The sequence below is a fragment of the Pteropus medius genome, unplaced genomic scaffold (assembly GCF_902729225.1).
Source record: "Pteropus medius unplaced genomic scaffold, Ma_sr-lr_union100, whole genome shotgun sequence".
Lineage (NCBI taxonomy): Eukaryota > Metazoa > Chordata > Mammalia > Chiroptera > Pteropodidae > Pteropus > Pteropus medius.
This window is the reverse complement of record NW_024351073.1, coordinates 23,033,044-23,048,457: the sequence shown is the minus strand read 5'-3', so window position 1 is coordinate 23,048,457 and position 15,414 is coordinate 23,033,044.

Genomic DNA, 15,414 nt, shown 5'->3' with positions numbered 1-15,414 from the left:
CCATCACTCACAGTCGGGATAATGCCTCTGGGGGTGCAGAGCCCCTCTCAGCAAAGCGACATGGCACACGGGCTCACGGCGTGCCCTGGACCCAACGCCAGTGGGAATCGCAAATGCAGTAGCTGACAGCCACGTTTCCTACGAGCTTCACGAGCACTCAGGGATCTAACTGAAGCGTCGTGTCTGAATTACAAACCATCCACATTCCTCTGAAAACTCGACTCGGGCTGTCCTGAAGGGTGATCGAGTTCAGTGCAAGTCAAGAGATACAGGGATGCGCGGAGGACACGGAGAAGGTTCACGATCGATGCCTGCGGTCCTCGTGAAGGAGCGCGGAGCTGGCGCGGCTGACCGGCGGGCGGGCGGGTCGGCCTGCACCTGACACGGCTCTGGGACGATGAGCTAACCCAGCAGGACGGGAGACAACAGCCAGGTCACTCCAGGAAGAGCCGACAGAGCGGCCGGGCAGGGAAGGGGAGAGGGCTGTGGATTAAGCGAGGGGAGAGCTCTGGGGGATGAAGAGCAAGCGGGGCTCGCGGCGAGAAGTCAGGGAGGGGTAGGAGTCAGGTACGCTGCCTGCTGGCACAGAGCCTGCTTCCCAGGATCTTATGTGGCAAAAGATGTGGGGAAGTTAAGGCTCTTGAGAGATGTTTATCCTGGATTTTGCATGTGGACTGTTAATCTAGAATGAACGTGTCCTTACAAGAGACAGCAGGGACACACAGGGACTCAGAGAAAGCCATGTGAAGACGAAGGCAGAAATTGGAGTGATGCCGCCATGAGCCAAGGAGCGCCTGGTGCTCCCAGAAGCTGGAAGAGGCGGGAAGGAGCCAGCAGAGGGAGTGCGGTCCTGCCGAGACCGCGATTTCAGACTTCTGAGCCCCAGAGATATGACAGAACAAATTTCTGTTAAGTCTCTACATGTGCGGTTATTTGTCACAGCAGCCACAGGAAACTAATACTCTTTACATCAATGAAATGGAAAAGAAAGGAAAAGCAAGATGTAAGGTTGGCCGCGCCCCACCCGAGATCCACCCGCGCCCCACCCGAGCTCACCCGCGCCCCACCCCTGACCCTGGCCAGGCAGGACAGTGTGCCACGGAGCCTGCAAGGTGTGTGGTGGTTCCGGCACTATACTGGGTTTAAGAACCGCAAAGGGGGACACTCGCCTGCCTAGCACCCCATAGAAAGGCCCTCGGGGAGTGGGGGTGGACAACTTGCCAGAAGACCACGACCCAGTGCACGGAGGCCCTGCAAGGCCACTGTCGTGAATCCAGTGAGATCAGAGCCCGGTCGTGTGAGTGTCTCCTGCGATGTTCAGTCACTTGGAGCAGATGGATGGGTTTAATCAGAGCTGGGATGTTCTCAAGTGAATGATAAAACGGAGGGACGAGGACAAGGGAATTGAGGGTGCCGGAAAGGGGTGAGCACAGGACAAACCACAGGGGCTCGGCTGGATGGGAAGGGAAAGAAGGGCGGGGGATGGGCAGTGGAAATATGTAGGACGAAAGCGCCAGAAGCCTCCAGGAGGGGCGCAGGCACGTGGGGGGACACCCACCGGGCAGGAGGTGAGGACGCCGTGGGGGCGATGGGCCACGGGAGTAGGTGGCCGAGGCGGGCAGGGAAAAGGCAGCTGGAGCTTCGAGGAGGTCGCGGAGCAGTGACCAGGCATCCCACGGGTTGTCCTCAGGGGGCCGATGACATAAAGCGGCATCTGGAGAGAAAATGGAAGGAACACAGGGATCCCGCAGCCCAGGCCTCAGGGAACCAGGGAGGGACCCGCAGGTCAGGGGTGACTGCAATGGGACGAGGGGCGCCGGGGAGGAGGAGGAAGGGCGGGCCGAGGGATGAGGCGATGGGAGCGAGGGGCCGCACCCCCGGGGGCCGTGGACGGCGAGAGGTGACCGCCTGAATCCCAGGAGGGCCTCGGAGGACAGCGATTTCTGCAAAGGGGGCTTTCGGAGGCGAGGAACGCAGCACGAGTTTCTGTACACAGGTCTCTAGACTTTACCGGAAAAAACACGTCAAGGGGAAAATGGACACTGCCCTTCGGCCACGGAAATGCCAGCATCCCGACAGATGGACGAAGGAGCGAGACGGGCGGCTTCCCGCCACCCAGCCCGGAAGCTCACAAAGGAGGCCCGGCCTTCGGAGCCCCACTCGGCCCGGTCTACTGCTGCTCCCCCTTATGGATGCAGAAACGGGGTGACGCGGGGCTAGAATGAGTCTGCCCCATTCCGAGGGACATTCCCTGGTCCCCATTGGGTGACATCAGCAGGGGAGGCAAGCAAAGCTCGGGGTGCCTCTACGGAAGACTCCTGGGGTCCACCTCTGCCGGGGCCCACGCCCTCGCTCCAGGCGCCTGTGGGGTCTCTCGTGCTGCTTCTTGCTGGGCTGCTGGTTGACAGGGTGGCCCTTGGTGCCTAGAAGCCCTGTCTCGGCCCCGTCCCCTGTGCCTGCAAGGGCAGGGCCCCCCTGTTTCCCTCGGCTGAAGCCTTCCCCTTCCTTCTTGCCCTGGGGCACTTGCCAATGGAGAGTTCTAGAAAGGGTCCTCTCTGTGTCCGGATGGACACTGCTGCCCTGTCTAAGCTCGAGGGTACCACTAGAAAGAGACCTGACCCCAAGATGCCCCCGGCTGGTGGAGAGGGAGTGACCTCGGGGTGGGGGAGTGTCCTTCAGGCAATGTCATGTATTAGTTCCCTGTTGCTGTTGTAACGACCACAGTCTTAGTGGCTTAAAACAACACGAATGTATCCTTGGCTTCTAGAAGTTAGAAGTCCAATAAAGGCGTCATCAGGGCTGCCTTCCCTCCTTGCATTTCACATCTTCCAGAAGCTGCCGGCATTCCTCAGCCCCGGCCCCTTCCTCCGTCTTCAAAGCCGCCACATTACGTGGCTTTGCGCTCTCTCCGGCGCTCACAGCAACGTCCGTGTCCCCTCTTCCGCCTTCCTCTTCCACTTCAAGGCTCCTCGTGATGACGCCGGGCCCACCCAGGTAGTCTGGGGCAGACTCCCTAGGGGAAGGTCAGCCCACAAGCGGCCTTAAGTCCCTCTGCACCCTTGGTCTCCGTTCATCGCTGCCCCACACATCCATGTGCTGCAGGGATTGGGGAAAGGACCCCTTGGGGGGGGCTACTATTCCGCCTATGGCAGCCCAGAGGCAGCTCTGCTGTCCCCCGGGCTTACATCATTCCATCCGGGTCCCGACCTGGCAGGGAAAAGACGGGCGTCCCTGGCATCACCCCGGACAAGGCTGAAGTCATCACGATTGGGAGGCCCCTGTGGCAACTGCGTGGCTTGGCTCAGGACAGCCTCGTCGACAGGTGGACAGAGCTCCAGAAACACGGCTGCCGAGGAGCCTGAAGTTCTAAAATTCACCATGAAGGCCGGAGAGTTTTTTGCAATATGTGCGTTGGCTCGAAATTAAGACACCAGCAGGGGACAGGAACCCGCGAGGATAGGAATGGCCTGTGGCCCATGGTGGGTGCGGGGCAGAGAGGAGACTATGGAGAAGCAGGAAGGCGAGGGCAGAACAGACCCCAGAGAGAAACAGAAGGGGGAGGCGGGGCCCCAGGGGCAGGGGGACAGCAGGTACCACCCGCACGGCCACCAGAGCCATTCAGGACGGTTGCTTAGAGGTGACTTTCTTGTTCAATATCGGTACCTCATACACGCCGCCCTCGGCCAAACCTCTCGGGTTCTTCCCGTTGGAGAGGAAGGATTCGACACGTGTTCAGACCCATTACTGTGTCGGACCCCACTGCAGGTGCTTTGCCTGCTTTGTCCGCTGGTGCTGGCCTTGCTAAGAAAGCTGACAGGGGTCCCGGGAACCAACCGGTAGCTCGGCCTGACGCGCCGGCAGCCGAACCTCCCACAGCTCCGCGCCCCTCCTGCCGCGCTTCTCAACCCGGGGCCACGAGGGCCCCGAACGACAAAAAGGCCACAGGATAAGCAAGGAGCCATTTCCGGGCCAGCAATTCCGCTCGATGTAAGTAATTTTTAACTTCTTTTATTTAAACAAATGCAAGCCCATAAGCTACAGATTATCCACATAATTCAAAAGTGAAACAATGATTTTTTTTAGTCTCCTGATTCCAGACTGTGAACCCAGGCAGGAGTCCTTCTCCTCTGCCGTGAGGAGCAGCTTTGCCGGAAACGTCTGAAGTTCACTGTCGAGCAGCTGCTCACGCGCCTGTCCCGCCCAGCTGTGATGTCCCAGCACCTTGACATCCTCTCTGTGTCTCGGCCTCATTGTTCCTCTCAGAGCCTCACCCCGATAGAACTAGAACTGTCTGCAGAGCTGGGCTCAGGCCGTGTGGCCATGCCTGACTTCCTCCCAGGGTGCAGTACAGCGCTTATGCCCCGAGACCCCACGCCAGCCCCAGAAGCCATCCCCAGTGACACGTGGGTTGGACTCAGCGGGGCAGCTCTCTTGGCCTTGGCAGGGCTCGCTATGGATCTGTGCTCAGTGGCCGGTCGGCTGGGGGCTGGCTGGTCCGGATGGCCTCAGCTGGATGGCTCGCCCTGCCCCACGCGGTCACCATCCTCCAGCACGCGGTCCCGGCTGGTGGCTTGTTCACCTTGGTGGCTGGGCAGCGCGCTCTGTCAGCGAGTGGAAGCACATACGGCCCCTTGAAACCCCCGCTTGGTGTTGACATAGCATCGCATCTGCCACATTCTGTTGGTCAAAACAAGTCACGGGGTCAGCTCAGATTCGAGGTCTGGAGAAACAGACTGTACCTCCTGATGGAAATGCTGCCAGGTCACACAGCGGACAGGAAGGAGAGTGACCGCAGCCATTTCAGCAAACGCACCGTTCTTCCTCTTCTTTCGTGCTCCCATCTGGGGTTTTTATTTTAAAGCTTCCTCGCCCTGATTCCCAAGGAAGCACAGACGAAGGCTCCTTAGATATATGCAAGCACATGTCGGCGGAAGTGCTTCAAGTACCTGTGTAAGGAAGAGGTTACAGATTTCACCACCATTTTTGAAGAGGAACCATTTATGAATCGCGATTCATTCACCGGAGCCCACACATTCCTCATGTTCCTCTACCACCAGCGAAACACGTCTACGTGTTGTATTGTTTCCTTTGCTCACAGCTGCCACTGAGACACTCTGTCCCTACCTGCAGCTCGACGCCTGGCTCTTAATTCACTCGCCTGACACTCATGCTGCACCCCGCCAGGAAAACAGGAGCCCTACCAGGCAGTTCAATAGGACATTTAACATTAAAAACTGGTTACAAAGATGTCAGATGAGATGGACAAACCAAATCAGTGGCCATCCAAGGACTAACAAGAGCAAGGGGAGCCCCCAGGGCTGGAGGGTACCAGGAAGAGGGGGTGTCAGCATAGCCCAGAGGCCGGGCCTTCTGGTGGCAGCTGGGCCCTCAGTTAGGGAGCTGCAGCCACAGCCAACACCCAGTGACTGCCAGAGACACCTCCGGAAGCCGAGAAGAAAAAGGGGGGGACCCTGGCCGCTGCAACCCTCCTGCTGATGCTGCCCGAGGGCCGACCAAGCCAGGGGCCACGCTGCAGACAGGGACAAGCCATCTCCGTGGCTACCGAGGAAGAGCCGCTCCTCCCTGGGCAGGTGCCCATGTGCTGGCTGCAGCTCTGCACACCCCTCCCCCCACACCTGGGTCTGGGCTAAAGAGCAGATGCGCTGTTCTTACAGGAGGGGAGAAAGGAGCCAGTGACCTCCGTGCGAGGCTCCGCTGGGCCCCAGCTCTGCCCACCTGCCCTCTGCTCACACTTCGCAGGCTGAAGCCAGGCGCATGGCTGAGCCCCCTCCCCACAGAGAGCCCCCCCGCAGGCCACACGGCCGCAGGCAGGCACGGCCGGCCCCTTGCAGCTGAATCTGCCTCTTGTGGCTGCGGTAACAAACCACGTATCCTTAGTGGCTGAAAACAACACACATTCAGTCGCTTCCAGTGCTGGAGGCCGGTGTTCTGAAATCAGTCTCCGGAGCTAAAGTCGGGAGCTGTGGGGCTGGTCCTTCCGGGGGCTCCAGGGGAGAATCCCTTCCCCCGCCTTTTCCACTTTGGGGGCCACCCATGCCCCCCGGTTCGTGACCCGTCCTTGGCATCACTCCAACCTCACTTCTGGTGTCACATTCCCACCTTCCTCTTCTGATCTCCTTATAGGGCCCCTTGTTGTTACATTGGACCCAGGCAGATCATCCAGCATTGTCTCTCATCACGAGATTCTTAACCGCATCTGCAAAGGCCCTTTGCCATAATGATAGCATCCCACGTCCTGAGGATTGGGGTTTGGACATCTTGGGGGCCGTCACTCAACCCACCACAGCAGCGAGAGCTCGCTCCGCCAGCGAGGGAGCTGCAGGGCGGAAGGAGTGACACCCTCGCAGGGCGACCTGGTGACGGGCTGCCAACCCACCCGAGTTAGCCCCGCACACGCTGGTAAGAGAGCTCGCCAGAGATATTTTAAGTAAAAAAAGCGAAATGCTGAACAGTGTGTGCAATATGAACCACTTGCATTTTTGTAAGCGTAAAGCTGGGTATGTACTTGGAGAATTTCAGGTCCGCGTGGAGGAATACAGGTAGTTAATAAAGGGGTCGGTGGGGAGGGGGAGTCTGGATGTCACCATCTACCCTGTGCCGTTTGCATTTTTCACCATGGAAAACAAGCAGATGAAATAACAGTCGTAAGTGTACTATCTGGCCTTGCTTGCTGTATAAAATAACCTTGGTACAAATAAGAGACTATCGAAGCTTAATGAGAGATGCAATAAAAGCTGGTCCAATCGATACCGTTTAAGCCCCGTTATATACATGGGGAGGCTGCCGTGCTGTGCCGGGTGACATTCCTGGTCTCACACTGCGGGACGGTGACTATGTGGTTATCAATAAGAGTAACGGTAATGGCCTCCATTTGCTCCTGCAATGCAATTAGTCTCACAGTGGGGCATGATACACATCTGAAGACTGGCATTCGATTTCACTCACGTCCCCAACTTAAAGGGGTCAGACGACAGTTTACATAAAAGGCCCATCCTGTGTTTTGCTTTGTGCCTTAATTTCATAACTCAGCCTTATCCGGGGCCCCAGCTGCTCCTTTTGATTAAATCAGTGGACAACTGTGTTAGCATCCTTTGGGATGCTGATGCCACAGCCTGCACACACTCGCGAATTAATGAACACCACGGCACAGACGGGCTGCCCAGAGGGCACCTTAAAAGATGTGCATCTCCCCACAATGTACTGCCAGGGACAATAAGGGTCCCCGCAGGGCTGACCACGAGTGGCACGTGGAGAGCGCATGAAAGGGAGGGCGGGACCAATGTCCCCCTCATGCTGAGTGCATCTCAAGCGCAGTCCCTGTGTGGGAGGCCGGCTGAGAAGGACACAGGACAGAGCTCGGGGCATGCGCGAGAGGGAGAGTGGGAGGTGGAGGAAGAGAAAGCAGGGGGAGAGAAAGAAAGAGGGCGGAGGGCTGCGGACTCTGGACCTGTCTGTGCATCCATCGCCTCCCCCAGCCTCGGGCAGGGCAGAGGCACGAGCAATTAGAGGCCGGAGGAGAAGAGCGCGGATGGAGGGGAGAGGAGGAGTGGGAGATGAAGTGCGTGTGATCTGATCCTCTGCAGAGCTGGTGCTGATACGAGCCCGCTCTGCAGCCAGAGCAGGAAGACCGGGCACGGTCCTCCTGGCTGCCCGGACCCCGCTCCGCTCCCCGGCCCAGCGCGGGGAGCATCTCAGAGCTGCTGCGCTTCCAGGCTCTTCCAGCTCCATACACGAGCGTCGTCCCACCTCGGAGGACCAGGGACGACACCTTCTGGATTTCCCAGCAGCTGGACTCGGACGTGGGACGACCCAGACGGGGCAGAGGCGAAACCAGCACAGGAGCCGCGGCATGGACTTGGGGCGGGACGCCCATGATGACACGCATCTGCAGCTCGGGACATAAGGAATGGGTCACGAACCCCACCTCTGTGCTGGAATTGTCGGCAGCACTGTCATTTCCCAGCAGCCCGGGGGGGGGGGCCTGTGGACGGCCCCACCTCCCAGCCCTCGTTCAGACTGTCTAGACGGTGGGATGTGACACACCCTTCCTTGTACCTTAGGTTCTTAATAGAAAAGACCCCACATATTTGCCAAACAAACAAAACTTGAAAAATTCACAACACTGCATCTGGGATCTAAGTTCATTTACATAAAATTCGAAGCTTTAGCCTTAAGGTTCTGCAGGAGGGGACCAAGGTGAGCACCCGGTCCACGGGAATCTGGGTCCTTCGTTCTGAATGTGCCAGAGCCAGGCTGCCCGAGGGCTCCCGTGCCCAGGCCCTCCCCTCCTGCCTGCTGCAGGCTGTCAAAGCTCGATCTTCTCCCCTCCCGTGCTGCTAGGGGTGGCCAGTGAGATGCGGGCAGAAGGCCCTGAGGGAGACAGCCTTTCTGGAACAAATGGCAATGCCTCCGTAGGAGAAATCCTTCTGACCATCACCCTTTGCCTTTGTCTTTTATAGTCGCTCTGTGTGGAATGCAGACATGATGCCCGGAGGCGCACCGCCTCATTGTGCTGTGAAGACAAAGCCGCTTGCAAAAATGGCAGAGGAGAAAGACATCGGTGCGTGTCCTGGTCCTTGCCTATGAGGGGCTGCGGCTGTTGTGGGCCGACGACCTTGAATTGCCTGTCATGGGAGAAAAACTAACCCCTATCTTTTTTACTCGTTAGTTGAACCCTCCCTCATTTGCAGCCAACCCACATGAAACAGTAAAGGCCAATAGTGATTTCCATACAATAAAACTGTAATAAAATTAAACGTATACATTCATATAAACAATTTTAATTATCTATTATTCAATTTTATATCATTCGGTGAGATACATTATGTAAAACTGATTTTAAATTTTAAAGTATTATTGATGTCATTATCCTAAATAAGATTGCTCACCCCCGAAAACCTTTAAAACGTCAAAGGTAGTTAAAAATTAAATAAATAAATACATGCGGCTGAGTCACTGTGAAAACCCCCTAGCCCAGTGAGGACCCACAACCATGAAAAGGCGGGAAGGCCCTCCTGGCCACGAGAATCCAGCAGCCCTGCTCATGGCGCGCCCCCCACCCCACCCCACCCCCAATCCTGGGCAACGAAAGGCCTCGTGGAGTGTGACCGAGTCACAGCACCCCAAGGAGCAGGGGCAAAGTGACCAAGTCCCAGCCAAAGAGGGAAAGATACGCGAGAAAGCGAAGGAAAGGGCCGGGTTTGCAAGCCTGAGCCCCGCAGAGCAGAGCAGAGCCCCGCAGAGCCCCGCAGAGCCCCGCAGAGCAGCACCGGCGTGGTGGGACGTGGGGGCAGTCCCACCCACCCACCTGCCCCTTCGCTGATTGATTCTGCACCAGACGGTGCCTAAATCCAGCCGGGAAGGACATTCCACCGGTGTCCCTCGTGCTCCCAGCCCGGGCGCGTAGCTGCAGAGTGGGCCTGACCTCCCCTCCTGCTCCTTACCCTGATGGAAAGAAGCTGCTCCTGTGACACGCCCCGTCTGTGCCCACACCTGCGGGGGTGGCCACGCTGTTGCGCTTCTACCTGGGAGTCCACGTCTTGGCAGGAAAAGTCTGGAAGATAACAAAGGGCCTGAGCTCTGGCTTACCTAAGCATGTCATTGCACGCAGGCCACGGGGATGTCACAGTATCTCTACCTTCCTCCCCCTCCCCCACCGTCCCGCTGGGCAGACGTGTCAGGGGCCAAAAATGTCAGGCAGTTGCTCTGGGAACCAAGACTAGCAATGAGACTCAGTAAAATTAGGAGAGAAATAATACAAGTAGGTGACTGACCGAGTGCCTAAGATGTTCTGAGCGGGACAGGGAGTGGGCACGTGCGTCTCGGTCTGCCCAGGTGCCGTGACGCATCTGCACCTGTGCGAACGTGCAGGTAAAGCCGGGGGCCACGGAGGTGACCATGGGGAGGCGGCCAGCACTGGACCTGGCCTCCGCCTGTTCCAATGCGTTTCAAAATTAAACGGACGTGTGCCTCGCATATGTGTTCACAGTGCTCGTACCGGATGAAACAGCTATGTCCAATGTTCGTTTTAGAAACACAATTCTTACGGATGCTTAGTCGCAGCCCATGGATCATGTGCTACCGGAAAGAACCTCTCCAGCCACTGGAGAGGAGGAAGTCACAAATGTCCGCCCAGGTAGGTTCGGTATCAAAGGAGGACGTTCGGTTTGAGTCACTGACATGTCGTATTTCCTCTACAGGAGCACCAATGTGGGCGTCTTCCAGCACTGGGGGACCCAGAAGGCCCCGGTGAACCCCCATCCCAGAGCTCCCCAAGTCCCTGCAGTGCCTGTCACTGTGAGCAGGGGCAGCGAGTGCCTCTGGGCGCAGCTGGGTGTTTTGACACATGGCCGCCAGGCCCAACCTTAGCACGTTCCCAATAACAAGGATTCACTGAGGGGTGTGTGTGGGTGTGTGTGGGTGTGTGTGTGTATATGCGCGCGTGTGTGTGTGCGCACGCGCGACAACGCCATCTGCAAGGATGCCTGCTTCCTCAGCTTTGTCAGCTTCCACTGTCACCCACAATAGTTCTCCCTCATCGCCCAGGCAGAAGGCCTGCGTCTTGTTCTCTTTTGTGTAATTCAATTTTTCCTTTGAAAAAGCAGAAAAGGATCTTTGGGACAAGGATGAAGACAAATGTTGCTTCCGTCCCTACGGGGACATACACTAGTTTAGTGTTTCCTCCAGACCTTGGTCTTAAACTCCCAACCCATGACTGGTGTCCCCTGGGGCACAGATGTGTCCAATGGGCCGTGGGTGGGCTCTGGGCAGACCGGGGAGAACAGACATGGACATCCCAGAGCAAGACTTGACCATAACAAGGCTGTCCCTGAGTCAGCAAAGCCGGGGCCTTGATGACTGACCTGCCTGAAAGCAGAGCAGTGGGTGAGCGGTGGCCACTAGGACCCCGTGAATGTGACCCTATGTAGAAAGTCTCTGCAGGTGTGAATCACACTGGATTCTCCCAGAGCCCTAAGTCCAATGATAAACATCCCTCTCAGAGGCACAGGGAGAAGCGAGGGGGTGGACACAGGGAGAAGCGAGGAAGGCCATGTGAGACAGAGACAGAGGCCAGACCACCTGGAGCCACCAGAAGCTGGAAGAAGCAGGAAGGAGCCTCCCCTGGAGTCTTCAGAGGGATGGAGGTCCTGCGACATCTTCGTTCCAGACTCTGGTCTCTGGAGTCAAAAGATAAATTTCTACCGTCTTTAGCCACCTAGTTTGTGGCACTTTGTTGCAGCCACCACAGGTAACTAATACGGACAGCAGGCAGGAATTCTGGGAGACTATCTTTGGTCCCAGCTGTCCCTTCCTACTTAAAGAGCTCCTTATGACAATGTCATTGTCCCACCTCAGATAAATCCTCAGCTCTCCTTGACTTCTGAAGAAAGAGCGACGAAAATTCTCAAGACGTCAGAATGATTTGAAATTCAGTCTCAAGATATGTCTGCTACGTCTCCAACATCTCTTTTGCAAATGTTGTCACGATGATTTCATATCTTTGGAGTATTTTGAGAACCTGGGGTTAAACAGGACAAGGACAATTAAGCTGCAATTATAAATAGCAAATGCGATCATCACATCTTCAAAGGTCAGTGAATAGGTTGCCTATTCCGGTGTAATCTTTACCTCATCTGCTTGCTCAGTTGGGGTATTAGTTTCCTCTTGCTGCTGTAACAAATTACAAGACACTTAAACAACACACATTTATCGTCTTACAGTTTTGGACGTCAGATGTCCTGAAATCAAGGTGTCTGTAGGGCTGTGTTCCGTTTGAAGTCACTAGGGAAAAATCTGTTTCCTTATCTTTTTTAGCTTCTAGAGGCCACCTGCTAACCTTAGCTCATGGCCCCTTCCTCTGTCTTTAAGCCAAGAAGCATAGCATAGGGTAGGGTGCCTCTCTCTCCCCCTCCCTCTCTCTTGCCCCGGCTCCCTCCATCCCTCTGGCTCCCTCCTCCCTCTTTCTTCCTCTTTCTCTGTCTCCCAGCTCCCTCCCCTTTTCTCTCCCTCCTCCTTCCTCCATTCCTCTCTCTCTCCCTACTCTCCCCTTCCTCCTCTCCCTCCACAGCCTGACAGGCCTCTGGAAGTGGACCCACCAGCCTGGTGTGGGTCCCATGGGCTGAGGTGTCCCCCACTGGCCCCTGTCCAAATCAGAGTTCTGGTCAAATAAATATTGATGGCTCTGTCTGGCTACACCAAAAGATGGGAGGTGGAGGGGGGGGAAGGTGAAGGCAGCTTGAGGGAGAGCAGGGAAGGGAGCTGGAGATGATGTGTCTTTAAAAAGAGACAATAGAAATGATCTTTTTTTTCCCTCCTCCTTTTTTTCTACACATCTATGTCTCACTAAATAGTGTATTTGTTAGCCATTGGGAGTTAACAAAATTACCCTTAAAATTACGAACTTAAAACAACAAACACTTACTGTCTGATGGATTGCGGGGGTCTCTGGCTCTGGGTCTTTCACAGGCTGCAATCAAGGCATCGGCCGGGCCCACCAACCAAGGCTCCGAGAGGAAGGGTCTGCTTCTAAGCCCGTGTGCACGGCTGTGGGGGACTCCGGTCCGCTGGCTTCTGGGCAGAGGCGCCAGTCTCTCTGCACGTGGGCCTCTCAGCCCAGGGCCTCGTCGAGTACACTGCCCTGCCGACCCACACCCATCGGGATGCAGGTGAGAGAAACCACCTTCCCTCTTACCTTTATTTTGGGGTCTCCCTGTTAACAATAGTTCACCTTTACCTTAATACAGAATTATTTGGCTTTTCATTTTTATCTAAGAATTATAAGTACATGCATTACATTTTTATGTTAAAAATCAGTGAAACCTAGATTGGGCGTGCAGTAATCCAGTGACAATGCAGGCTATATAACATGGTTATTCTGTAATTAGGATAGCGCTGGACCAAAATAGAATACATTCTCAGAAACTAAAATAAATTGGATAGTCATTTTAGAGCCAAATAAAATGAACATATGGCTGTTCCCTCCGAGGGCAAGCGACACTCTTTCTATAATGACGGGAGCAGTCATCGCAGATCTCCTTGGCGACAACTGGAACTCCGCCAAAGGCCGAGCGACGGTCCCAGAGAGGACAGAGGTGACCGTGAGGGAGCAGCCCCACTGCTGGTCCAGGGACGTCCCCGCGGCTGGGGAAAGGCAGTTAATGGACCAGAAGTCGCTGCACACCGCCGGCCCGCGACAGAGCCAACAAATGGCCGGGAAGGAGGAAATGAAGGAGTCTGAGGCCGTTTTGAAGGGTCGTTTGCGGGGTGGGGGGCGCGCTTTGTTTTCCTGTGCAGCATCGCGCTGGGAGGTCTGGGAGCGTCATCTCACATCCGTCCCCCTTCGGGGCTCCCGCTCCGGAGCACTCGGCCTTCCGGAGTCTGGCCATTTCCTTGGTCTCAGGTGCTCTGCCTGCTGTTAGCGTCACAGAGTGCGGGGCGTAGGGTCCGGGCGAGCACAGCCCGCTCCGGGGTCCAATGCAACTGTGACATTTCATTTCCGCCCCGTCACAGTATCTCTCGGCCACTGCTAGATCCGTGCATGACCTAGAGATACCTAGACTTGCTTGTGACACATAATTTGATCACTCGCTAATGCTCATTGACTAATAAGCGCAGCAGGAAGTCCTAGGGCGCAGGAATGAGCAAGGCTGGCCTAATCCAGGCTCTTCGGGAGAGGACAGCCTTGAAAGAAGACGTTCCCTCTGCCTCTGAGCGCCTTAGATGCTGAATGTCCAAGGAGAGGTGGACAAACTGACCCGCCCTGCTCCGAGGTCTCAGACGTGAGCTCACGGAAGTGGCTTTACACTGGGGAGGGAGGTGCGTCGTGAGGGAGGCACGCGCGTGCCGGGCTGGGAGAGCCAGATGCCCCGTACGGCAGGAGTCAAAACGGCACGGATGTGGGGTGCGTGGACGCGTGAGGCTTCCCTCCCATTCAAGGGCGGAAGCGGAGACGCAGGGAAAGGGGGTGAGGATGACGCACCTGGACGGGGGTACAGGGGGGACGTGCGCGTGGGAAAGACGTGGCGTTCAGATGCGCATGCAGCTTAATCGCCACAGACCCTTACGAATGTCTGTCAAACAAACTGATTGCTTAATTACTTAATTCGATATATCTTGGCGATCCTTCCATGTCATTGCATACCGATCTTCCTCATTTTTTCATTCTTTTTAATTACTGTGTACTGCTCCATCAAACAGATGACCTATAACTTAAGCTATTGTTGACGGACATCCAAGTTATTACTTCCTCTTACTTTTCCCGTTATAAACAGTGTAGCAGTGAACATGTGCCTGTTCGCAGGTTGTCTGATTTTGCTTACTGGTGGAGGAGCGAGCTCTTTGTGCAGGAGGCATTTAGCCCTTTGTCACATGTACGATGTTTCTTAGTTTTTGTCTTTTGAGTTATACTATTTTTTTAACTTTACATCAGTTTGGGGTGTTTAACCTTCATAGAGCCAAACGTATCCACCTTTTCCTTTGTAACTACTCAGGTGGCACACTTAAAAAGGGCATCTGCCCCCCAAAGTCACCAGTCTTCAGGGAATCAAGGACTGTACATTTTGTCGGTCCCTCTTAGGTCAATGGCACCTGTCACGTGGACAGATAGGTCAGTTCTCTCTAGATGAGAGGCAGGAAACAGCAGGCCGTCTGGTCCTTCCAGTGTCCACTGCCCGTATTAGCAGCCAGCATCTGTGTCATCGACTGTCACAGCACTTGGACAAGCCACTCACATAGATACTGTTTTGTTCGATAAGATCACCAACAATAAACCACCCAGGGACATCAGTGGTATCCCCAAGGATGGACATTTGCCTTTGGAACTAACAGCTGGTTATTTCGGGGCTTGAAGGCCATAGGAAATGAGTATCAAAACCTTTGTCGGGTGTGAATCCCATGATCCGCTTCCGGGAATTTATCCTTAATAACTGAACAAGTAGAAGGAAGTGTGTGAAGATGAGTGTTTTCTCAGCCAAGCAGATACCCAACAGGGACTGATGGACGGGATGAAGAGGCTGGAGGGCCGAGCGGGGCTGAGTGGGGACTTGTGACTGTGCGGGTGCAAGCCAGCTCCACCCCTTGTTAGCGGGGCGACCTGAGCAGGCCACCCAATCACTGTGCCTCAGGCCCCTCACCGGTCTGCTGAGGAGCCGAGTCGATGCACGGAAGTACGTGAGCCAGGCCCAGCGTATCCGTGGCAACGTGTATCTGTGGCACTGCGTCAACGCGATGCTGAGCACTACAATCACTGTGTGGAGGAAGCACATGGCACTCTTCCCGGCCGAGGCCGGCCCACCCTGCACTGCGGCTCTGACCTCGGGCACTGACCGGCTGCGGCTCTGCGACCCTGGGCAGTGACCGGATGTGGCTCTGTGACCGGCTATGGCTGTGACCCTG